Here is a 26,742-nt window from a genome sequence, read left to right on the forward strand (position 1 = left end):
CTCATCTCCCCCTGCACCTGGTCCGATGCCTGCTGGGAACTATGGCATCGAAGGACTGGTGCTCATTTCTCCAGGTTCCCACACCCCCTTCGACTCTACTCTTCTACCTCTGGGTTCATTAATTTTTAACAAATGGCTTCCACTGACAGAAGGTTCCTTTCTTTCAGAGACCAGCTCTCATTTTCCTCAATGTGCTCTATCACCGCCCCATTGCACTTGAAGGTTGCAAAGACCAACCTCTGTGGAGAGGCTTCCACAGCCACACGGAGGGATCAGGGCCAATGACACAGCAAGCTTATCTTTAGAATTCCATAACTGTTTCCAGAAATGCCAATAAGAGGCTTTAAATCTCCAGTAGTTGCAGTGACTTATTTTCAACTACTGAATTCAGAACAATACAGAATTTTCTTTAATTCAAGCACCCAAGGGGAAATGAATTACGCAGAATTTGTCAAAAACCCATCCTACGCAGTGGGATGGCAGCAGTAGCCTCCTAACCAATCCTGTGCCTCTACTCCTGTCCTCAATCACCTCCTCTCTACCAGAACCAGAGATTTGTTTTTAAATATAAGTCATATTTTTCCTTTCAACAATTCCTTGGCAATTCGGGGCCTTTTCTGGTTCCACACAAATTTAAGGGCTGTTTGTTCCAGTTCTTTGAAAAATGTCATTGGTATTTTGATCGGGATGGCATTGAAAGTGTAGATTGCTCTGGGTAGCATGGACATTTTAACTATGTTAATTCTTCCGATCCATGAGCATGGAATATCTTTCCATCTTTTTGTGTCTTCTTCAATGTCTTTCAAGAGTGATTTGTAGTTTCTAGAATATAGATCCTTTACATCTCTGGTTAATTCTGAGATAACGTATGATTTTTGGTGCTATTGTAAATGGAATGGATTCCCTAATTTCTCTTTCTTCGGTCTCATTGTTTGTGTATAGAAATGCAACTGATTTCTGAGCATTGATTTTGTATCCTGCCACATTACTGAATTGCTCTATAACTTCTAGTAGTTTGGGGTGGAGTCTTTTGGGTTTTCCATATAGAGTATCATGTCATCTGCGAAGAGAGACAGTTTGACTTCTTCTTTGCCGATTTGAATACCTTTTATCCCTTTTTGTCGTCTCATGGCTGTTGCAAGGACTTCTAGTACTATGTTGAATAATAATGGCGAGAGTGGACATCACGTTGCAGGATTTCAAGCTATACTACAAAGCTGTGATCACAAAGACAGCATGGTACTGCACAAAAACAGACACATAGACCAATGGAACAGAATAGAGAACCCAGAAATGGACCCTTGGCTCTTTGGGCAACTAATCTTTGACAAAGCAGGAAAAAACATCCGGTGGGAAAAAGACAGTCTCTTTTCCAATAAATGGTAGTTGGGAAAATTATCGTTATTATGCAAAAGAATGAAACCTGACCACTCTCTCACACCATACACAAAGATAAACTCCAAATGGATGAAAGACCCGATGTGAGACAGGAATCATCAAAATCCTAGAGGAGAGCATACAAGCTGCAACCTCTTTGACATTGGCCACAGCACTTTTTCACACACATCTCCAAAGGCAAGTAAAAAGAAACAAAAGAAAAATGAACTTGTGGGACTTCTATCAAGATAAAAAGCTTCTTCGCACAGCCAAGGAAACAGTCAAAAACTAACAGGCAGCCCACGGAATGGGGAGAAGATATTTTGCAAATGACACTACAGAAAAGACTAGTATCCAAGATCTACAAAGAACTTCTCAAACTCAATACATGGGAAACAAATAACCAAATCAAAAAAATGCAGCAGAAGATATGAACAGACACTTTTCCAATGAAGACATACAAATGGCTACTCAGATACATGAAAATGTTCAAAACCATTAGCCATCAGGGAAATTCAAATCAAAAACCACATTGAGATACCACCACGCCAGCAGTTGAAATACAAAATTGAGCACAGGCAGGAAACAATAAATTTTGGAGAGGATGTGGAGAAAGGGGATCCCTCTTACACCTCTCCCCGCTGTTGGTGGGAATGCAAGTTGGGTACAGCCACTTTGGAAAACAGTGCGGAGGTCCCTTAAAAAGTTAAAAATTGAGCCACACTATGATCTAGCAATTGCAATACTGGGTATTTACCCCAAAGATACAGACGTAGTGAAGAGAAGGGCCATATGCACCCCAATGTTCATAGCAGCATTGTCCACAATAGCTAAATCGTGGAAGGAGCCGAGATGCCCTTCAACAGATGACTGATTAAGAAGATGTAACCATATATAATAATGGAATATTACTCAGCTATCAAAAAGAATGATTTTGCCAACATTTGCAGCAACACGGACGGAACTGGAGGAGATAATGCTAAGTGAAATAAGTCAAGCAGAGAAAGACAATTATCATATGGTTTCACTCATTTATGGAACATAAGAACTAGGATGATCAGTAGGAGAAGAAAGGGATAAAGAAAGGGGGGTAATCAGAGGGGGGAATGAAACATGAGAGACTATGGACTCTGGGAAACAAACTGAGGGCTTCAGAGGGGAAGGGGGTGGGGGATTGGGATAGGCCGGTGATGGGTATTAAGGAGGGCATGTATTGCATGGTGCACTGGGTGTTATACGCAAGTAATGAATCATGGAACACTACATCAAAAACTAGGGATGTACTGTATGGTGACTAACATAACGTAATAAAAAACTATCATAAAAAATTTAAAATAAATAAATATAAATAAATAAATATAAATCATATTATCTTGCAACCCTGTTTTAAAATGTTCCATAGCTTCAACTGTACTCAAAATGAAATCATGGACGTCAAAGCCTATCTACTCCGGCTTCTGATATTTTTCCAGTCCCTCGCACCATCCTGCTCTTTGCTTACCACACACAAGCAAACAGGGCCCCTTCCAGGCCCTCACAGGTGTGGAGTCTGTCCCAGCTAAGGGCTCATAGGTTCTGTCCTCACTCTTCCTTCCACCTAGACTATTCTTCCCCAAGTTCTAAAAAGATGGCTCAGTCTCATCTTTTTCTCTCATCTTACACTCAGCTTTCTTTGAGAATCCTAAAGTAGAACCCCTTTCCTTGTCCTGCAAATCCACTCTTTAAATAATTCAGCTCAGGGGTTTGGTTTGGTTTTGTTTTTTATGTCAGCCTTCCTAGGATTGCTATGATTTATATAGTCGATGGCCCCAATTCTAAATAAATGAAGAGACTAATGAGAAGAGAGTCTGTGCATGGAGACTTGCAGCAGTGCCCAGTATGGGGCCAGGGGGGAGGTACATCAATCCTATAGTCATTGAACTAATGTGAATTGTATATAAAATTACCTCCGTAACAGCAATGGAGCCATCGCCAGGGAGAAGTATTAAAAAGAGGAAATACTCCCTTCTCTTTAGCAATATTTTGCTCACTTTATAACAAGGAAATCCTACCCATGATGGAGCTTCTCACTGCTACTGGAAGAGCCGAGGTTGATGTGATTGCAACAACAGATTGCTTCTCTAATATTCCAGTGTTCTTCTAGGATTGAATTACCAGCCTCCTTCAAACTCCTTAGATTCTGCAAAGCAATAAAATTAATCAGAAGAGGAATTTCTCCTTGATCACTCTCCACTGTTGTTTCCCTCACAAGACAGACACTTGATACAGAAACTTCTCGCAGAGGTAAACGAATAAACCTGTGGCTCATAAAGTTAGCAAGAGGCATATCTGAGCGTCACCAGGCCTAGGACTTGAAATAAAACAAAAGTAAAAGTTAGAATAAAGTAACAAATATGGTAGCAATGTTAGTGAACCCTAACATTTAGTGACTGTGTGTTGCATCTGTTTTCCATTTAAATCCCATGTCAGCTGTTTGAAGATGCTGATGTTATCTGTTCATTTCTCGGGTGAGAAAACTGGGGCACAAAGAGATTAAATAAACTAACCCAAGGGCACTCAGGCAGGGAGCGGTGCATCAGGATTTGAATCCAGGAAGTCTGACTTCATAACCACTTACGGCGCCTCCGTGGGCCAGAGAGACTTGGGCATCAGCACCTCACCAACGATGATGACAACACCCAAGGACCTAGAGTCCCAAAGGGAAAGGGTTTGCAGGAGTGGCTATGTAAGGCCTCGGCCATCTTGCGGAAATTACAAGAGACTGAGCAATGTGGTCAGTCCATGGACCTCTGTATGACACAATCTCACAAAAGTTCTAGAAATTCTTGCTTCATCTTCCCTCTCTTGCACTGGGCAGATCTGTACCTAACCCTGTCTACACCGCTTCAGTAGGCTCCCCACCACCAGCTTCTTCTCTTTCATCATGCAGGCAACCATCACTCCAAATCTGGTCCTCATCACACTGACCCCCCCCCCCTTTTCCCCATTACCTACTGAACCACCTGGATTTAACCCCAGCTTTGCCACTCACCCTGTGGGGGAATCTTGAACATGTCACTTGGACTCATCTTCGGTTAGGTGCCTTCTTCTGAGATGGGACGAACATAACTTTCCCACAATGTTCTTTGTGGGACTAGTCTCCTCTAGATGGGCATCCCTCCAGGGGTGGTCCTGGACCCTCTGTATCAGAGTCATCTGACGTGCCTTTCCAATTCAGATTCCCAGGGCCCACCTTTGGCCTTGTTAATCAGAATCTCTCAAGATGGATCTTGACTGGCTTCATTTTTAACAGGCTCTCCAAGGAATACTTGCAAAAACCAGGGATGAGTCCCACTGCCCTGTCTATGACAATGTTCCCTCTTCCTGAGACTACTTTCGGCTCCCATGCCTGTCTCCCAATCCTCTCCGATAATTTAAAGCCTGACTTAAATTTCTCCTCCTTCATGAAACCACTCCAGGTCCCTCCCTCCAGAAATAATGTGTCCCTGCTTTGAATGATCTTGGGACGTATTTATATACTGGCAACTCGTCCTAACAATTCCAGGTTCCTTGAGGTGAGAGTCAGTACGTAATTCATACTAATACCTATCACACCACAGATATCTGTCACAGGGCTTTGCACAGAATAGGTGCTCAGTGAAAATGAATCTAGCGGGTAGGATGAAGTCCCACCGCGATATTTTGAGACCATCTTGATAAACCACCTGTCTTAAAGGAATAACCAACTCATCTGAAGAAGAGGAGAAAATTTGACCAAGCCAACTTGCCACTCCCTCTCTGCTCCCCTCTTCTCTCTGATTCCTGCTGCAGTCAGGATGACACCTTTATTCCTTAGCCCACACCTTGAGAGGGGGAATAAGTGGAAACCCTTGAGTACTTCCCTTTAGCTCAGTGAGGGCTGGCTGACAAAGTTAGGTAATTTCTCTTTCTATTTAGAAGTAAACAAAAAAAGGAAATCAAGGTAACAATAAGAAACCATGTAAAATTGTCAAGTTTCCTGACCTGGGTTCCTGTTTAGCCCAAAGGGCCAGAGTAGTGTCTCTGGTGTCTCAGCCAGCTTCTGGCTCAGGGAGTTCTGCGGCTTGGGGGCTGCCTCCTCAAGGCTAAGCAGAAACCTAGAAGTGCCTTCACCCGCTCCCTTCCTAGAGTGCTGCAGTACCCTGTACTCCTATGCCTTAGCTCAGGCTGCTACCACGGAAGCCCATAGACTGGGAGCGTAAACAACAGGCCTGTATCTCATACGTCCGAGATCAGGGTGCCAGCACGCTCAGGTTGTGGGTGACGGCACTTTTCCTGGTGTATACAATGCCCAGCAACTTGCTGTACCCTCATATGACAGAGAGGGAGAGGGAGAGGGAGAGGGAGAGAGAGAGAGATCATCTCCCTCCTGGTTCTTCTTACGAGGGTATTAATCCCATTCTTGGGGGCTCTACTCCCATGACCTCATTACTTCCCAAAGGCCCCACCTCCAAATACTATCATACTGCAGATTTGGACTTCATTATATGAATTTGGGGGAGACATAAAAAATTAACCCATAACACCCACCCAACCACGATCTCTGTAGAGCCCCTCCTAGATTTTGTTGAAGGGGCACGCCTTATCCCCAGGCAGTGGCAAGCAACATGGCAGCGACTCTGCCAGTGTAATTCCAGAGCCACTTCGGGAAGACAAGAGCTGCAGTAATTGTTTCCATCCACACTCCCCTCACTCACCATGTTCCAGTCTTGTCACTCACCCCACAGTTCTCTCAAAACACACCGGGCTCCACCTTTGCATGGCAATTCCCCCTGCCCATTATGCTCTTTCCCTATTCATGTGAATGTATGGACTTGCTTTAAAAATCATCTTTCTTTAAACTCCAGCTTAAATATTTCCACAGAGGGGGCTTTCACACCCCTATTTTTTAATCAAAGTAACCTCCTTTCCCAGTTCCTTTCTATTTTAGCCCTTATTTTTTTCCTTCCCAACATGGACCACAACCTATAATTCTTCTATTCATTTTTCTACATGCTTGCTCCTTGCCTGTCTTTCCAGCAATGTATAAACTTGAACAAGGTCAAGAATTGTGTCCATCTTGCTCACCACTCCTGACACATAGTAGCAGCTCAATAAATATTTGTTGAGTGATTGGATAAAATAAGTATGCAATATATAATCACAGGAAAAGGAAAGAAAGTCGTACAAATACATCAAATCTTTCATTCATATTCAATGTTACGATGAGGAAATAGTCACTTATGATTTAATTTTGCAACAATATAAGATTTCAACATTAGCTTGATGATTTAAGTTATTATTTTGCTGCTAAAAGGAATAGGTCCTCCTGATCCTGATTCATGATTTACCAGAATACTAATTCTACAGACTCAGAATAATAAATCTCACGTCTCCCGATGGAACTCAACTCCTACAGACTAAAAGTTGACATCCTTATGAGATATCAACAAAGAAAAGACAATTTGAAGAAGCAGATGTGGCTATTTTAGAAGGAAAAAAGTCTACATTCTGTTTTAACTTTGCAAGTCTCAAAGAATTCTTTCATGACAATACACTGAGAACTACTTCATGAAAATAAATAGCCACGGAGGAATATGGATTTAATTGCTTGAATTGCTGCATTAGCTAAAATGAAACAGCTGTGATCACATTCTGGGGCAAAAACCATTGTTCAACAAAGAGTTCTATTAAAGATCACCCCAGTGATGAGTCTGGCTTTCTAAAATCAGGCATTCCACTTCCTGGACCACCCATTGTTCTTAGGGTAACAGCAATTCCAATTTGGGGGGCATCTGGGTGGGAGAAATGTTGTCTGCGCTGTAGGGCACAGAACTGCTTGATAGATTTTTCTCTTGCCCTCAAATACACAGCTCAAGTTACTCAAAATTACTCAGCAAAACAAATTCCTTTCATATTTCTATATTCCCAAGACACAGGAAAGGTGCTGGGCTGGCAGCTAGGGCCTCTTGAGTTCCAATCCACTAACAGATGAAACGAGAAGCAGCCTGTGTCCAAATTCTTCCTAAGGAACCTTTCTGAACAGACTTTAGTCCCTGGGAAAATGAGTCTCCAAAGTGGTGGGTTTTGGTATTTCTTAGGATCAGAAACCACCTTAAGATCATGATAAAGCCATAGGACCCCGCACAGAAATTCACAGATATATATTCACACCAAGTTTGCAGCCCAGCCTCCAGAGCTGTGCAAACACCCTAAGTCACCCACAAACCACAAGCACAGATCTCTTATTCTAAAATGCAGCAGCAGGGCTGGAGACCGGGAAAGCCGAGCCTTCAAATGATAGCTGGTTGTTTACCAGCCAGCACGTGTATCTACTTTAACTCTGCCACACCAGTGTCACCTCTGACCCTTCCACGGTCCCGTTTGCAGACCTTGAAACATGTGATCAAAGTCAAAGCCAGACATTAAGAAAAAGGGAAAGGTTGAGGGAAAGAGAGCAAAAGGGCTAGCAAGCAGAAGCTCGAATTCTTCAATTTCTAGTATTCTATCCAGTCCTACATTCCCCAGAATCTGTTCCACTGACCTCACCAGCCAGTCGTTAGCATAGATAAGGGTGCCTCAAAACCAGCCTGAGAAGTTACGGTGAAATGCAGATTTCCAAGTCTCACCAGCTCCTGCTTCAAAAGGATTCTGTGATTTTTTTATTAAACATTCTGGGCGATTCTGAAGCTGGTGGTCACTTCAACCACAATTTTGATGGTTTCCAGGTTTTTTTCTCAGTGTCTAAGAAATCTCAGTATTTCAGAATCCAAAGTACACATCCCTTCCTCCTATCTCTGGGAACTTCTCGAGCACCTTTCGTCCCATCAGGAGCACCAGCCTAGCTGCCATTCCTTCCTGGCCTACACCCCTCCTCAGTGCGGCATTCAGGGAAGAGATGTAGTGAGAGCTTTCTAGATGACTCTGCCTGAGAATTGCCCACCAGGTGATCTCCATTGATGCCTCGCCTTAATTTCATCTGCAGTGTTCCTCTTGCCACGTCATGAAACACTCAACGGTGTGACACCAGGGGAGAAGGTGGGGGAGAGAGGGAGTGGCAGTACCTTTCCCATGGCACTGACTCACCTTCCCTGCTCACGTTGCCTGCCCACCCTCTCTGGGGCGTCTCCCTAAGGATTTTTCCCCTACCCCCCCCCACAAACGATCCTCCCCTTTTGAATTCCGGTTTTACTTAGTTGAACTGTTTCGTGTGAACCACGAAGTCGAAATAAGGCTCCCCCTTGTTCTCTCACTGTTTCTTACCTGCCTCCTGATCGTTAGTTGTCTGAGAGTGAGCACATGCTTAAATGCCCCCGCATCCCACACAACATATAGCCAATCACAAGCACAGAGTAGGGCAGGCACCTGTCGCTTCTGCCTGCCCAGCATCTATTCCCCATGCCCAGCTCCCGATTCTTTTCTGGTAAGCGCATCTCAACTCCCCTTTGGAGAACTACCCTCGTCTAGCCCATGTCCATTTGTTTCAGAGAAGCTAATTCCACATCCTGAGTCCCAGTGGGCACGTGATCGAGGTTGGGCTAATTAGCAAAGCCCATTTCCCTGAAACAACCATTGGTTGACGGCTGTCACATGACCCAAGCTGGGCCAGTGAGGTTCAGTCTTGGAACTTTTGCAAGTACAAGGAAGTGAATGGTCTCCTTCTTTGAGATTACTGGGGCTAGTGGGTCCTTATGAGCCATCTTGTCTCCACTAGGGGAAGAGCTGCTTAAGAATGGAGCCACATAGAGGCAGGCGGGGCTGACAGATACAGGGCCAGTGACTAAATCCTAGAGACCTGGTTCACGGATTTATTCAGGCCAGAAGCCAGACCTACCTCCTGAACTTTTCAGTTATCCACAGTATACAACTAACAATATTACATATTTGAACCAATGTGAGTGTTTTTCTATCACTTCAACTAAAAACGTGAACATTTATTTAATGCTTAATAGATATTGACTGGTTGAGTTAATAGACATTTTTAGACTAGGAAATGTTGGATATATTGCATCCTTCAAGCCTACAAAATATCTTTTTTTTGCAGATCAAGGTCAGTTGCTTAAATTCTATCTTTGGCAAAGAAGACTGATGTGGTCCTAAAACTATGGCCTTTGGTTTCAAACCGTTGACTTTGGATCCCAGCTCTGTCCCTTACAGATTATGTGACCTTGAGCAAATTACTTAGAAATCACTATACAGGAGAAGATTGCAGTAAAAGGGGGGGGGGGGCATTGTTACTAGAAGATCATTTTTGGGTAGATGATGGATTGAAAGGTTGAGAGACAAAGACAGGAAAGCAATATCAAGATCAGACAATAGAGGATAAGGGCTTCAACTCAGGCAGCATCACTTGGGATACAAAGTAAAGGGTGGATTGCAAAAAGTGCAGTAAGACTTAGTAGCAAACTGAACGTGGGCTGTGAGAAGAAAAGGGAAGAGTCAAAGTTCCTGAAAACTAGTTCAATTATTTTTTATTTTGAAACCCTAAAACAGAGAAATGTGATGCCAGGTGGTGGGGCTGCTCTTAAATCCTAATCTATCCGTGGAGTTCTTTTTAACAACACGGTCTGCTTTCAGGGTAGACCTATAGCTTCCTTCCTGTTGAAGAAATTGAGCAGCTTCTCACTTCTGAGAGATCCTTCCAGCAGGTGATGCTTTCTTCGCTTTGATTTAAAGCTGAGCTCCCAACGTGTTCAAGGAGTCCAACTAGTGTTACATTAGGTGGTTTTAGGTGGATTACAGAATGACTCGCTGCCCACAGACAAGACGCTAAATAACTCTGGATCACACTGGGAGAAAGCTGTTCCCTTTCAGGCTTCTTGATTATTTTGTCAAGGAAAAAAAGATCCCACATGGGACCTAAAACATCTTTAACACCTCTTCCCAGCACTTGCTAATTACCTTGTTTAAAAGGGAGCATGTCTCGGGCCTAAAACCTCCAAGAGGCCTCAACATCCAGCTAGAGTTAAGTCATACTGTTGTGTCTTTGTTGAATTTATTTTCACACGTGCTTTCTTTTAATGGCAAGTAGAACTTCTTCTCCAGTTGTATTTTATATCTGAACATCTCTTTTTAAGATAAATTTATTTAAAAAAAAAAAAAAGACTCTTAAAAGGTAACTAAAGAGATGTGGTAGGTAGCTATGGCAGGAATTGAGGAAAGGACGTACAAAAGATGACTGTCTTGGGCCAGTGGTCCTAAAACCTGCTTAGCAGGTAAAGCTCTTAGAACATCATTAAAAGTATACCATGCAGCCACAAGCGTGCCCTGAGCAAATGTGCCTGCTCTGAGCACAGGGCGGGCTAGCCCCGCCGGGCAAGAACTTCTCAGTACCTGCAGAACTCAGTGCTCTCATTTAACCTCTGTGTGTGTGTGTGTGTGTGTGTGTGTGTGTGTGTGTGTGCGCGCGCGCGGCAGCCTGGAAGCCCCAGGGGAGTCCAGCTCAATCTCCTACACAACTCCTCTCTCTAAACAACCCTGGCGTTTGGTTCGCTTTTGTTAGGAATAAACACGCTCAGCCCCCGCTGCTTGGAAATGCTCCTGTTCCCAGATGCGCTCCGCTCGGCTGCACTTCCTACCGCTGCATCAGCCTTCCCGACTGCCCGGCCACGCTCCTGCTCCCACAGAAAAATCTCTACCACTCTCACAGCAAACCATCCGGCATAGGGATGTTTAATTTCGCAAGCCATCTTTTGTTTACTGGGTCGACTTTTCAAGGGAAAAAAAACCCACACACCTCTGGCTGCCCGGAGCCGTCCAAAGCTACCCAATGGCTCCCCCTAGTGGCCTTTAGTGGCCTTTCGCAGGGATTTTTAAATCATTCCGAACTGGAAGAAGGAAAGACCATCCAGGCCCACAGCTTTGCAGGTTTCACTGTCAGAAAGGGTACAGCCACTCTGGAAAACAGTGTGGAGGTCCCTTAGAAAGTTAAAAATTGAGCTACCCTATGATCCAGCCATTGCACTACTGGGTATTTACCCCAAAGATACAGACGTAGTGAAAAGAAGGGCCATAACACCCCAATGTTCATAGCAGCATTGTCCACAATAGCTGAATTGTGGAAGGAGCCGAGATGCCCTTCAACAGATGACTGGATTCAGAAGATGTGGTCCATATATACAATGGAATATTACTCAGCTATCAAAAAGAACGATTTCTCAACATTTGCTGCAACATGGACGGCACTGGAGGAGATAATGCTAAGCGAAATAAGTCAAGCAGAGAAAGACAATTATCATACGGTTTCTCTCATCTATGGAACATAAGAACTAGGAAGATTGGTAGGAGAAGAAAGGGATAAAGAAAGGGGGGTAATCAGAAGGGGGAATGAAGCATGAGAGACTATGGACTCTGGGAAACAAACTGAGGGCTTCAGAGAGGAGGGAGGTGGGGGAATGGAATAGACTGGTGATGGGTAGTAAGGAGGGCACGTATTGCATGGTGCACTGGGTGTTATACGCAACTAATGAATCATCGAACTTTACATCAAAAACCAGGGATGTACTGTATGGTGAATAACATAATATAATAAAAATATTATTATGAAAAAAAAAAAGAAAGGGCACTAAAAAAACAGCAGTAAAATAGTAAATTGCCAACTGTGTGCAGCGCCTGCTTCGTATAGTCCTTTATTTTGCCAATGAAGATCATGAGAAAATAAATATCATTTGACACCGCTTGAAACTCATAAAAGCAACCAAGATGTCCTTCAGGAGGTGAATGGATGAACTCGGGTCCATGCAGACAATGGGATATATTCAGCACTAAAAAGAGATCAGCTGTTAAGCCATGAAAAGACGCGCTGGAAACTTCAATGCTTTTTACTAAGTGAAAGAAGTCAATCTGAGAAGTGATTCCAGTTACCCGCCATTCTGGAAAAGGCCAAACTCTGGAGAGAAGAAAGATCAGCGGTTGCCAAGGGTCAGTGGGAGGGAGGGGTGAATAGGCCAAGCACAGAGGATTTTTATGACCATGAAGCTATTCTCTGTGATACTATAATGATGGCTACACGTCACTATCCGTTCATCCAAGCCCATAGAACATATAATACCAAGAGTGACCCCCAAGGAAAATTACGGACTTTGGGTGCTCATACGTCAGTGTGGTTTCATGGATTATAATAAGTCTATCATTCTGGCAGACGATGTTGATCTGGGCACGACTATACAAGTAGGGGGCGGGGGTATGTGGGAAATCTCTATACTTCTGCTCAGTTTTGCTCTGAACCTAAAAGGGTTCCAACAAATAAAGTCTATTTTTTAAAAAATATAAGTGAATAAATAAAACCCAGGGTGAATCTTGTTTTGGACATGTTGATCAGTAACTAGTTAGAAAGATGTAGACCCTTCCTCCTCCAAGCGTGGTCTGGGACCACCAGCATCAGCACCGCCTGGGAGCTTTTTAGAAATGCAGAGTCTCAGGCCCCACCCCAGAACTGCTGAATCAGAATCTGCATTTTAACAACATCTTAGAGCAATTTATATTAAAGCGTAAGATGCACTGGTGTAGAATGCATGGTCCTTGCCTTTGAGGTGCTGCCAGCCCTATTAAAACATGGGGGGGGTGTCTTTGGTATAGTTTGCAATGGAAAACAAAGCAAATCAAAGAGTAATGAATTTCACACTTTTGATTTCACTTCTAGTTCCTTTACCCACAGGTTTTTCCCACCTGAGATGTCTTTACCTCTTCTCCATATGTACACTTCTTGCTGAATATCATTAAAAACCAGTGGGAACTTGCCATGTGCCTGGCAAATAAGAGATACAAGGCATAGACCCTTTTCATAAAAAGCGTACAGAAAAGTTAATAGGGAATTACAGTTTCGCCTGGCTCCCCTGTTAGATTACATAGGGTAACAGGGGTGAGCACAGGGGCTCCTCTTGAAGGGGGTAAGAGGAAGTAAGGAACCACATTATTTTGGCATCCATCACTGGCCAGGCAGTTTGTAATCTCACTGATAACAATGATTTCACAAGAGGGGAATTATTTTCCTCCTTTACCTGATAGAGAAACTGAGTCACTATGTAGGTTCAGCAATTTGCCAAAGTTCTCACAGCTGAAAGCAGCCACAAAGAGGTCACCCCACTCCAAGTAAGGGCAGTCCTGGAAAACTAGAACTAAGTATTTCTTTATTTAACCATTTTAGGCTCCGTACCTAACATAATATCTGGCAAATAATACACGTTGAATAAATAGTCACTTGACATTTGAATAAATGAATGATTATCCACACCTGTCGGGGTTGAGAGAGAGGATGGTACATTTGCCTATATGCTCGAACTTGATGCTGAGTTTTTTCTTTGCCCAGCATCGGGCCTTGAAAACAAGGATAACTGCAACTATCCTTTTCAGTCATTTACTGTGTGCAAAACACTTTTAATCTATCTGAAATTTGTTGTAAAAAGGAAGTAATGGACGTGAAGTTACTTGCCCAAAGTCACATTGTCAATAAACAGCATTTACTAAATGCTCGCTTACGAATTACTGAGTGAGTGAATACACGAATGTACAAAGCCCAGGAGGAGTCAGAATGAAATCTCTCGAGGCCTCTGTGGCCTTGAACATGAATACAAGTCCCTCAGTTTTATGATTCAAGATGGTTTGCCCCAACTTATTAAGGCTCATGAGAGATTTTTAAATATGAAATCCTGGAATAGAAACAAGACAAATGCTCTATTGACAAAAAAGTAAATTGCTCAGGTTACAACCATAAATTAGATTTGGAAACACTGAAGACACACCTGCCGTCAGGAGTTTGAGAGGAGGTGGGGGTCATGGCTCCCTGTTCATCTGTAATTCGGCCAAAGATCCTCCAAAAGCACCACAAAACCTGATTAATTTGAAATAGATGAACCTCTATGTTCTTGGGCCACGCAACATTTCAGGCCAATTATCCAACCTTCCAAGCTCAAGAAAACACAAGGAAACACACTATGTATTTGGCCACACGCTTTGCTCTCAACTTTTAAACCCCTATGTATATTTGAATGGCAATTTAATCCATATGGTTCAGATTATTTGCATTAGATTCATCAGAAGCAATTCTGAAAGAAGCTACACTCTAATAACTTCCTCAGTGTGCAGTGCTAGACTTGAACTCCTTCGCCATGGGTTCCTCCAACAGAGTCTGCTGGGTGGAATTTGTATTAATAAAGGCAACATGGAGATTAAGAGCTGGGACCCCAGAGCCACACCGCCCGGGTGCAAATCCCCAGTCTCGTGGTCATATCACTACTCAGGATGTGTGTGACTTTGGATTTGCTTTCCTTGTCTGAAAATGGGTAAAATAATAATAACCCCCCACGGGCTTATTAAAGATTAGCCAAGTCCATGTGAAGTGCTTATGGAAGGGTCACTGTGTGCCAGGCACTATATCAACCACTGGCTATTATTACTACATAAGCTGCAAGTAAAAGAAAAATAACATCGGAGCGGCTTGTAGATGAGGGTTGTCTCTCACATAAACACAGGAAGTCAAGGCCTGGGTGATGACCTCACCCCACCTAGAACCTGGTGCTCTACCAGCTCCACACACTAGCCTCTCCTTCTGATCCAAGATGGCGACACCCGCCCCCCCAATGCCAGCCAACTTGTCCATACTCCGGCCAGAAGGAAGGAGGACAGGAGAAAATGACAATCCTCCATTTAAGAACACGTGCTAGAAGTTGTGCACACCACTCTGCTTACATCCCGTTTAACGGAATGTAGTCTCACGGTCACATGTAATCTTAGAGGAGACTGGGAAATGTAGCTTTTTATTCTGGTATTATTTAGTCTATTATTATTACTGTAGGACAAAAAAAAGAAGGGCAGATATTGGGAGACAATTAGCTGTCTCTGTCAGATTCAGAGTGGAAGATCAACAATACCATCTGGGGGTGGCTTGGGCCATTTTAAGGAGTTACTCAGTTTCCCTGATTATCTTCAATGTACACAGGAGGTATACGTGTTACTAAACTTGTTTGTTTTTCTCCTGTTATAAAAAAAAAAAAATACCATCTGGATCTAGGATGCATACCAAATGGAGATCTTTGGATAATGGAATGCGGTTTGAGAAGACTGCATCTTTAACTGTGCACTCGGCCGCCTTCACATTCTGTTTGCTTCTAAATCCCATAAATATATGCTGCATAAAACACTAAATAAATGTTTATTCTAATTATTGTACAAAAGTGGCCGCAAATCTCTTTTCTCCAGTCTCACCAGAATTGTATCCATGGAAGGCTTAGGATGACTGTGGATTTAGAAATAAAAGGAGAATCTGGGGACTTTGAACACTGCTTCAATGAAAAGAAAGGCTCCCCAGACACCCAAGGACAGGCACTTCCCTGTCCGTTGTAACTGAAAAAGTGATGACACGCCCGCAAGCTCATGTGAGACAAGACACCTTCCCAGCCCGTCTGAGCCTTTGCAAATAAAAGATGTTGACAACACATACACAGATAATAGGAAACATATTTTTGGCCAGTGAGTTAGCTTTTTTGGTCAGGCTTGAAGACTGTAATAGATATTCTGGAAGCTTCCCCAGCATCCTACCCTACTCTCTCCTTCTGAACAGAGTCGTATTTCCCAGCCTTGTGGTTCGGCTGGGGATTGGCTTGAGTCAGTCGAAGAATGCAACCCTGTGTCCACAATAATTATTTCAGAATTGGGCATGTGATGGAATGAAACGTGAAGGGAAATTGTTGGCCATTCTCCTGGGATCACGAAGAATATTTGGTCTTAGAAGGAAGATGGCAGATTAAGAGCCTTTACTACACATAGAGTGGCAAGGTGAGGAGAAATTAGTCTGTAATGACATTGTAGAGGCAGGAGATGGAACCTTACAAAAGCCTATGGCCTTTGAAATTCACAAGCCAGTAAATTCTCCTTAGAGTTTCAGCCTCTTGTGTTAATATTTCTGTTTAGCATTCCAGTTGGCACTGAGTCATTAAATGAAAACCGGGAAATAGTTAATGAGACAAATTAATCAGGAAGCCATAACTGAACACCTGTCATATCAGTCATTCTGGGGTTGTAATGCTGTTCTGCCATTTTGCTACATCTGGGAGCACAGTTAGGTCATTTGAAGAAAACATGAGACTCAGTTTCTTTATCAGGAAATTGGAGAAAACTATAATGGTCTCCCAGGATTGTTGTGTATATCATGCCGTAAGACATGAACGAAAAGGCCCAGGACCAAGCCAGCTTCCTAGACAGAGAAATCAATGAAGACACAATAAGTTCACGGATAAAGGGAAAAGGAAGACTTATGTTTACTGAGGAATAAATTGTGTATGAAAAGGTGTTCTAATGCACACCCAAGGAGGAAGATGGATGGATGGATGGATGGACAGCTGTGGACGCCAGACTTCAAAAGACATCACAAAGATGAGAAATCCCAGACATGCCCTGAGCAAAATTTACATATAGTTTTCTTTTAAAGACCAAACAACTGTTTATGGCATAGTTCTGTCAGTTTTGACAAATGTATACAGTTATATAACCACCGTCACACTCCAGGTATGGAATGGTTCCACCAAACACCAAATCTCCTTCTGCTCCATGAAACCCACTCCCCTCCACCCCAACTTGCACTCCCTGTAGATCAACAAACCACCCACCTGTTCTCTGTCCCTACAGTGTCGCCTCTTCTACAATGTCATATAAATGGGGTCATGCATGATGAGTCTTTGAGTCTGACGTCATGCACTTGGTATAGCGCATTTCCGATTCATCTACATTAGGGTGTAAGTCAGTCCTTCGTTTTTACTGCCACCCCTAAACATTCGATTAAAGCTCACCTTCTCAGTCATACGCAACACAAAGAGGATGATCTTGGGGCACAGAGAGCTTGTGTGCCCCCAGTTTTATACATATTTGGAACTGTTGAAGGGAAAGAAGCCTGTTAGAGTGTAGTATGGACTGAACCATGCCTCCCCACACCCCCAAATTCACGTATGGAAGCCATAACCCCAAGGTGACTATATTTGGAGATAAGGTCTTTAGGAGGTAATTGAGGCTAAATGAGGTCATAAGGGTGAAGCCCTAATCCATACGGTCTTTATCAATGGAAGAGAGACCCAAAACTTGTCTCTCTCTCTCTCTCTCTCTCTCTCATTCTCTCTCATCCCCTCCCTCCCTCTCTCCCTTTCTGCCTACCATGTAAGACACAGTGAAAAGGTGGCCATCTACAAGCCAGGAGGAAAGTCATCACCAGAAACCAAGCCCACCAGACCTTGATCTGGGACGCCCAGCTTCGAGAACTGTGAGAAAACACATTTCTGTTGTGTAAGCCTCCCAGGCTGTGGTACTGCATGACGGCAGTCCCAGCAGACTAACAGAGTGACTCAGAAGAAAAGACCTGGAGTTGGTAATCAGTGAGATGTTTGGTCCTAAACATCTGTTTCCTGTTTCTGTGGGAGGGGGATGAACATAACCTTCCGTACACGCTCATTATGAAGGCTAAGCCACCTGGGTAATTTATGTAAATTGTTCAGCACAGTTCTTAGCACCTGCAAGTGCTGAGTAGAGGGCACTTCTTATTGGCTAGCTTTGTATCTGTCCTTGTACCCAACATCAACCCTTACACATACAGGGATGCTCAGGAAATATAGGTTTAAAAACACTGAAATTCAATTAGATTGCCAGGGGACCTGTCCATATTTTAATTTAATTTGTAAAATGAAATAATTGATGCAAAAGGATGTTTCTGACATCTGACACCATCTATTTTCTGTTTGCCACAATCTAAACAGGAAAGAATCCTATAGTAGTAATTTTCATTTTAGTATAAGCAGATTTCAGTCATCATTACCATAATTAGGTGTTAAGCTATTTACTAGTAATCATAAAAAGAAAACATGTGTATCTCCCTGAAGCATAAACTCTCTGGAAATACTTGGGGGAGGCAGAGTGGGGGTAGGAACAGACAGTGATGTGCTTTCTTTTGCACCTGAAATCAAAACTGGTTCTTCTCAAGGCTATACAAGGCTTTACAGAAAGTAAAGAAGAATGTAAACAGTGTACTGTCTCTAGAACTTGGCAGCTTCCTTGGGGAAGGAAGGAGGACTAGAAGGCTGTACTGACTCTCCACTGACACCCACAGAGGTGTGCTGAAGTTGGCTCATTTTAGCTCTCGAGAGCAGACTGTACACTTTGCCCAACCCCCAAGTCAGTGATCTCATGTTGGTAGCTTGAAATTGGCAGCGGTGGGTTGTTTACACCACTGAAATTGGCAAATGCTATAAAGCAGGCTTCCCTCCCCCTCCCCAGAGCCAGCTGCTAAACATGGACCAGCAGGCCACTGGGTCCACAGCCCAGCTTGCGACTGCTTCCCAGGAGAGGAGCAGGGAGCAACTGAAAAGGCCCTTTAGGAATCTCTAAGAAGGGTAGAGAATGGATAGCAGCGGTTAAATGGCCCGCTCAAGAGAAAGATTCGGGAAAGATAAGGAAGCCCAGAATTTGGAGTTTGGATGCAGGACCTTTGTCGATTTTTCACCATTTTTGAAATTCGGTGATTTGTGACTTGGTTCTGAGAATTAAACCACATATGGTATTGGAGAAGATTATCCTTCCAGATGCTGACTGCACCTGCTAACCTAGCAACGTCACTGCTCAGTTACTCCCCGTAAAAGTGTTAAGAACACGTGCAAAGATTTAGTCACCAGGAAGATGGACACAGCATGCAATGTCACGCAGTATGTTCGGAACCACCCAATGTCCCACAACAGGGCAAACTCTCTTCACCACTGCTATGGTGGGTCCGTTCAGTGGATACTGTGCAGCTCTTAAACAGTCCCCTAAACTTGATTTTTGCTGCTACAGAAGTCATGATACAAAGTAAGAACAAATTACAAAGCAGAGTGGTTTTAATGACCAGAGTTGTGTAAGACGTAAATGCCTGAAAGATTATAAAGGCGTTAACTCTGAGTGGTGGGATTCGTGGTAACTTTTTTTTCTTTTGACTTTTTCATGTTTTCTGATTTCTCCAGAGTGAGAATACATTAATTTTTGAAACAAAAAAATAAATGCTATTTTTTTTAATTAAGTAAACTCTACCCACAACATGGGGCTTGAACTTATGACCCCGAGATCAAGAGTCACACACCCCACTGACTGAGCCAGCCAGGCGCTCCAAGCAATGCTGTGTTTTTAAAGTCATTTCTCCAACTAGATATTCTGAGACGTGAAAAGCTAAAATTGGTTCTTAATTAATTGATTAAGGAAGGAAATGTAACACCCAACGTAACAAGGATTTTGAATCATCGATTGCACCTGAAATGACCATAACTATTTCTTTCTCCTCCTCTTTCTTCTTCCAGCAGTAATAATATTTACTCATATTTACTAAGCATCTTCCATATATCAGCCATGGTACCAGGTCAATGAAATACATAACTTATGTATTCTTCAGGGAAAAAGAACCCCATGAAATCGTTACTATTTACATCTCCATTTAACAGATGCACAAACAGAGGCTTAGAATGTAAGGAACTTGCCCAAATCCTTACAGCCGGTAAGTGCTAGACCCAATATCAACCCCTAGTTAACAAAAGCACACATTTTGTGCGGATCACAAATCATCGAGTTAATCTGTATTTCTCACGTGGTTGCACCTTTAAGGAAATGGTGGGCTTAACACTGACCATGTTAAAGATCATTTCACATTTTTGGTCCCCTCGGATTCTTTGGGCTGTGATAATGACCACAATCTAATCAGCAATGGTAATACAATGACCCACACTGCAGGTACTTAATCTAAAACATAAAGCAACTTTTCCTCGGTACACGACCAACATGACTACCAACAGGGTATTTTATCGGTCGGTTAATAACTAATTATTGAGCACCTCAGGTATACAAGGCACTGTAGGCAGGTTCTGGGACCAGAGTATTAACGTAAATACAGGCTCTGTCCGCGTGGAGCTTCCAAGAAAAAGTAAGGAACTCACTAAGCAAGATGGTGCTGTGATGGAGAAACTTGGGGTTCACGGGGAGGCGGCCACGCTCTCCTTTGACACAGTAACGGGCACACTCATAGCTGTGAGCAGTCATAGCCCAACCTGGCCATCTTTTTAATAAAACTGTGTGTAGCAATTTTTAAAATCCCTTCTTTATTCTTTGCCTTCGCTCTTCCAGATGTCTGTGAACCAGTTTCTAAGTGTCCACAGACTTAACAACTAGAAAAGACCAGGATTCCTGCAAAATGCCTCTTGGCAATATTCTGGGAGTTGGAGACCTAGTAAGGAGTGGTGGCTGCAGTAGAGGCCTTTCCAAAATTCCGCTTGAAACACTAACACTCCCCCTGCTCAGCCCCTGCTCCTTTAATGAAAGCAGTATCTTTCCCTCCTGGATTCCCAGGAACCACCTTACACACACCCCTCAAGGGACCCAAGGATTGACTTTTCTCCTTAGAGAATCCCGGTGTGCTGGCTGGCTGGCTTTAAGGGCATCTGTCTCTCAAGCACCTTCATTTGCGCCAATATGCGCATCGCCCAGCAGAGGGCAGGAGTGCACAATGCAGTCCATTCCCCTCCGGTTAGAAACAACCAAGGGAGCCGAGAGGGCACAGATTGACCCGCATCGAGGCAGATTAAAGCACAGAATCGATCATTATCTGTGTGCTGTGTGACAGCATGAGAAATATTCTGGGCAGCAAGCCAGTATGCGTGGGTCCTAGCGTGGCTGGGAAGTCAGTCACTTCACCTATGGGTCTGGTTTGTGCCGGTCTCTGCCTATCTACAGCCAGCGTTGTGGCTGGACCAGCACTTGGGGTCCTTAAAATGACTGCAGGACACCCTCAGCAAGAGCCATCAAGAAACTTAGAAAAAAAAAAAGATTACTTACAAGTCCTGGAAATTACACAGCACACCTGGGGCCACACAGCAAGGTCACAGGTAGAGAGAGAAAGGGAGTAAGTAGGCCCTGGGTTCTGTTTTTATTGGGGTGGAGGGTGGGGGAGCCTGGGGTTTCTTGGGCTCACTCTTCATTGGTGAATGTAAAACATAAGAGCCGCTGTTAACTTGCAAGAAGAGGAAAAACAGGAGGCCCACATGGTCAGTTACAGGTCACTGAAATCAACCAAGATCTCTAAAACAAAGGAGCCTGGGGGCTGGGGGGTGGTGTGGCCTGGTTTTTATTTAGTCCTGTGGCTGGCAATATGTTTATCTGAGATAGCCTTATTTGAAGTGGGTGCCTCTTTGAAGCCGATGCCTAGGCAATCGCAGCTTAAATCAGACACTTGTGTGACAAAGAGAAAAACCAATTGTTTCCACTCCAGGCTTTCAGTGTCCCCCATGGTGAAGGCATTATCCTAGATGACCCCCAGATTTTATTTCTCCCTGAAATTCTGTGATACTATACTCCCATCTATCTTAAAGTAACTCTCTCTTGAAGTCCTAATCTTGCTAAAATGTAAATCGGAGTATGTCTCCCCAGTTTTTAATCTGGGACTGGGAGTTAGAATGTGAGACCATTCCCACCCCATGGCTCAAAGTCTGTCCTTTGAATAGAGGGCGGGATCTTCAGCCCACGCTTGAGAGTCAGAGGTCGGGGTGGTTGTAGTCGTAGTAATAATAATAGGATAGTATCTATGATGTGCCAGGCAAGGTGCAAAGCGCTTTACATGAGTTAATCCATGAACTCCAACCACCAAACCCATTATCCAGATGAGGTCACAAAGCCACAGAAATTTGAAGTAAATTGCCCAACAGTGTGCTGATGGGAATGGTGGCCCTGGGATGTGTGCAGAGTGAGCACACAGCTATTCTCTGCTACTGCGCTCAAGGACTTTGGGGATGGAAGAGGAAATGACCAAAGACAACTACGGCTCCCGATTTGGGCCAAGACTGGTTCATTCGTTCACTCACTCACATTCTCTCTCAGTAAAGATACGCCAAGTGTCTACTGTGTCCTGGGAGCTTCCTTAAGCCCTGGAAGTTATATACAACTGTATGATGCCATCCTATCTATCACGGGTTTTTCTACCACAAAGCTCAGCAGCCTGGGGGAAAGACAGACTGAACATTGACCTGGAGTAGGGTTGGGCACAGTGACAAGTGGGGTTTGGGGAAGTGGTAAAAAAATGCTAGAGAGACAATGGTTCAGATAATCAACCACGAGGTTCAGTTAAAAACATGAGTTTTTGTTCCCTGAGCTGCAGCTGGTCAACATTTTATGAACCTGCCCTCCCCTCTCCTCCCCGGCTCTTTTCCAGAATGGTCTTCACTCTATGCTGCTAAATGGGCCAGTTGCACCAGAGGAATGTCCAGGACTAGAAGGTTCCATCAAAGCTATGCCACCCTCCATCTGTGTAACCCAGGAAAACCATCCACTCTGAGCTTGTCTCCCTCATCTACAGAATGAGGCACCATTCAGCTCAATTACTAGAGAAATATTTTTGAACCAAGCAGAATGTGCCTGGCACTGTGTTTGACATGGAGGACACAGAGTTTCCCTCGTCCAAGAGCTCACATTCTCACACATTCTAGATATTTTTAATCTATAATTATAAAATTGGTCCTGCCTCTGACAGAAGGTTCTACCGGATACCACAACTACTATTACTAATAGTCTGTGTTTCAGGACACCTATTTTGGACTAAACTCTATATATGAATTATTTTTGTAATCCTTCACCATAACCCTCGGGAGCAGATACAGTTATTATTTCCATTTTACTGATGGAAAAACTGAGGATTGAAATGATTCAGTCACACTGATCATAAGAGGTAATAGAACCAGAACTCAGACGCAAGACTGTTTGTTCCTAAGTGCTATGGAAACAGAGAACAAGGGACCCAGCTCTCCTAGGGGGTGAAAATTCGAGCCAACAATTTCAGATGATGTCTGCCTGCCTCCATTCCTGAGAATGAGTTGTGCTAATCTTATCAATTCCTCTCCCAGAATTAAGTTTCTCTACTGACTCTTCAGTGCTTATCTAAGAAAAGTTGGCTTAATCCACAGAACTGGAATCCAAGGAGACTCGATTTCTTCAAATGTTTCCCATAAATTTTAGTCCGGAACTCATCAAAAAAGATGTGAAAAGACGGAAAATGTTAATTTAATGCATTCCCCCCAAAATAACACAGTCTTGTCTTGGTTAATTCATAGCTGTTGGTTGAGCAATGCCACTTATTTCTAGGGCCTGCCTTGGATACAGCACAATTATGGAAAGGGGCTGTCAGCACTAATTGCTCCATCATATGCCCAAAAAGTCCTACAGAATCTGAGATGCTAACAAGAAGCTCAGATTTAGTGGAAAACATCTGTAAATCACAGATCTTTGAATATTAACTAACATGGAGAACATTTCGGCTTCAATGACTTACTAACTCCCTGAGCCGTCTTTAAAGTCTGTGTTGTTTTCTTTCCTAAGCCAAAGGATGGAACAGCTTTCAAAGCTATGTTTAAAAGACAGGACAGCCCAACACAGGGAATAGAGTCAATGGTACTGTAATAGCCTTGTATGGGGACAGGTGGTAGCTATACTTGTGGTGAGTGAGCATAATTGGACAATCACTGTTACACACTGGAAACTAATATAGCACTGTGTTATAGTATATACTATACTTCAACACTAATAAGTAAATAAATAAAAGAGTTTACAGCCAAAATGACTGTTACACAATGTTTAAAATGACACTTCAGATACTCCAGCTAACCTAAACAGAACATTTTGTAGGTTATTGGTCATTTTTTTAAAAAGTTTTTTAAAGGTATAATGTATACACCATAAAATTCATTTAAGTGTACAATTCAATGATTTTTTTAAAGGAAACTTCCAGAATTGTGCATGCATCACCCAATTCAGTTATCCAACATCCCGTCCCCCACAGTGCTCCCCCATGTGCCAGCCTGGGCTTACTTCCCATTCCCATTCCAGACCCAGAAATCCCTAGTCCCCTTTCTATCTCAACAGGTCTGCCTTCCCAGGACATTTCACCTACATGGATCATACAAAATGTGTTTGCGTCTGGCTTCTTTCAGTTGGCTTGTGACTTTAAGGGTCAGCTATATTGTCGTAAGGAACAGAACCTTGTTCCTTTATACCAGCCGGTAGTGTTCCACTGTATAGAGGTGGCCCCTGTAGTGTATTCATTCACCAGCTGACGGGCATGTGGATGGTTTTCACTTTCTGACACTTGCAAATCAGGCTACTAGGAACATTCGCGGACAGGTCTTTGCATGAACATAGGTTTTCACTTCTCTTGGAGGATGCGAGGGAATGGAATTGCAGGGTCATGCACTAAATGACTGTTTCCCTTCTTTTTTTTCACTTTGTTTCACTCTCCTTGTACTTGTAGCTTTTTCAAGAACTGTCAGAGTTTTCCAGAGTGGCTGTACTATGGTTACAATCCCGTCCTGGTCACTTTTAATAAGACACATTAACAGGAGCGTGAGTTTTCCAGTTGTTGCATTAACTCCACAATGTTGGGAATTTCAACTATCTTTAATCCATTGGAGGCTTTCTGGTCTTAAGCTGCTTCAAACTTTGCCGTTGCTCCACGGGTGACGAGAGGTCGAAAAGGGAATATTACGCCTCTTAGCAAAGAATCCAGTAATTATATATTTAAATAGTCACCCCTCACCTTTGCACACTCCCATGCTGTTTATAGCAGCTTTCTGGCTTCTCTTACTGGCTCCCGGCTACTATCTCGAACTCCAGCCCCACCCCTAAACCCAAGTCAAACCCCCTTTTTCACACAGAAAGCCAATGTGTTCCTTTTGCTACTGTATAATTTCCCAGCTTCTCTCAAGAAACTACATTTTGCTAACCTTAGTCTGCTCAGTACTCAGCATGGACTCTACTTCATTGTACTTACTCAATAATAGTCTATAGATCAATGAATGAATCTATGAACGCAGAACACACCTGTCTGTGGCGTCTACCAACGTGGTCTTAATCTCAAATAACTGAAGACTGCTATAAATGCAGATAATAAAAGACTTGGATCTCTGCCTAGGTAATTTTTTATTTTCTTCAAAAATAACTAGGAACTGAACCTAGCATCGACTTAATCCCGAGGGTCCAAAGGAGGCAGCAAGCTCTAAAACAAGGCTCCCTGTTCTATCTCTCATCGGCTTATGGCCTCGGTCTAGTTACTTAATTTCACCAAGCCTCAGTTTCTTTATCCAAGCACAGTGCTGTGAGGTTTAAATGAAATAATCCACATAAATCCCTAAGTTGTTAGTTTATGTCACCATTCTAACATTTATTGCATATTTACTGACGTCCTTACGAATGAGAGTATGGAGGTTGATGTGTCTTGCTTATAAATGCAATATCCCTTGCTACGGGCCCTCCTACAAAGTGCTGATGCATGTCACACCCCCAGGGATTGTTGTATCTATATAACAATCTCAGGTCATCAAATCAACCTCCAAATTACAGCCATTTATTGAGAGGCTATAAAATACAAGATCATGAGAGCCAAAGATAATAAATGGTAATAATATATCTATCATGCCTGCCCACATGCACATACACGCACACACCCCTCCACTTTCTTCACATCTTGGTGGGTCCCTCTAATTTCAGACCTGGCATCGGAGACTCTGGCCTAAGGGAGGCTGGCTTCTCCACAACAGCCATGATCAAGACCTCCCGCTTGCCTCTTGTAGTTTCACTCAACACGACCCACCTCTTCCGTCTCTCTCTGGGGAATGGACAAAAGCCACCGGAAGCCTCTTTGGAATCCCGAGAGGGAGAGCGACGCGTGGCTGTGGAAGCAGCATTTCACCACACAGGATCCAATCTGAAAATGAATCCGTTTGTAGGCTGCAGCATGTTCTCGGTGCCGTGTTGACCAGCGACGTCCATCACGGGGCCGTGGGAGACCACAGACCCTGGAGCTGTGTGTCCCGTGTGCATTTGAACACCCACACATTTATGGAAAACAGCCATCGTTCAATTAGGATCCTCATCGACCACTTGCTCATCTTGGTCAAATCATTTAGCCTTTCTGAAACTCAGTTTCCCCATATGGAAAAGGGGGTCAAATACTTTGCTGAGTCATTAGGATACTTACATAAAATAAATGTAAAATCGCCCAGCAGAGTGTATGGCAAATCATTGTCACTGAATAAGTTAGTGGGTGTGGCTATTCCACAAAGGATATAGGAATATACTTGCACACACACAAATGTTATTCGGCAATATGTTTATGAATATGCAGCCTACAGCATAAACCTCCCAAACAGAGAGAAGGGAAAATAAAGGTAAGTGCTTTTGCCAGGCTCTCTTCTCCACGAGTTTGCATACTTTCTTTTACATCGGTCCTCCTATCTACACTGACTGGTGGCCACTGGCCTGATTTGTTTTTTTCACTTGTATATACTGATTATCTGTAATGGATGGTGAGGTCACTGAGTCAGCCAAATGAATGAG

This window comes from Ursus maritimus, unplaced genomic scaffold (genome assembly GCF_017311325.1).
Source record: "Ursus maritimus isolate PB19 unplaced genomic scaffold, ASM1731132v1 scaffold_19, whole genome shotgun sequence".
In the NCBI taxonomy this organism is placed as follows: domain Eukaryota; kingdom Metazoa; phylum Chordata; class Mammalia; order Carnivora; family Ursidae; genus Ursus; species Ursus maritimus.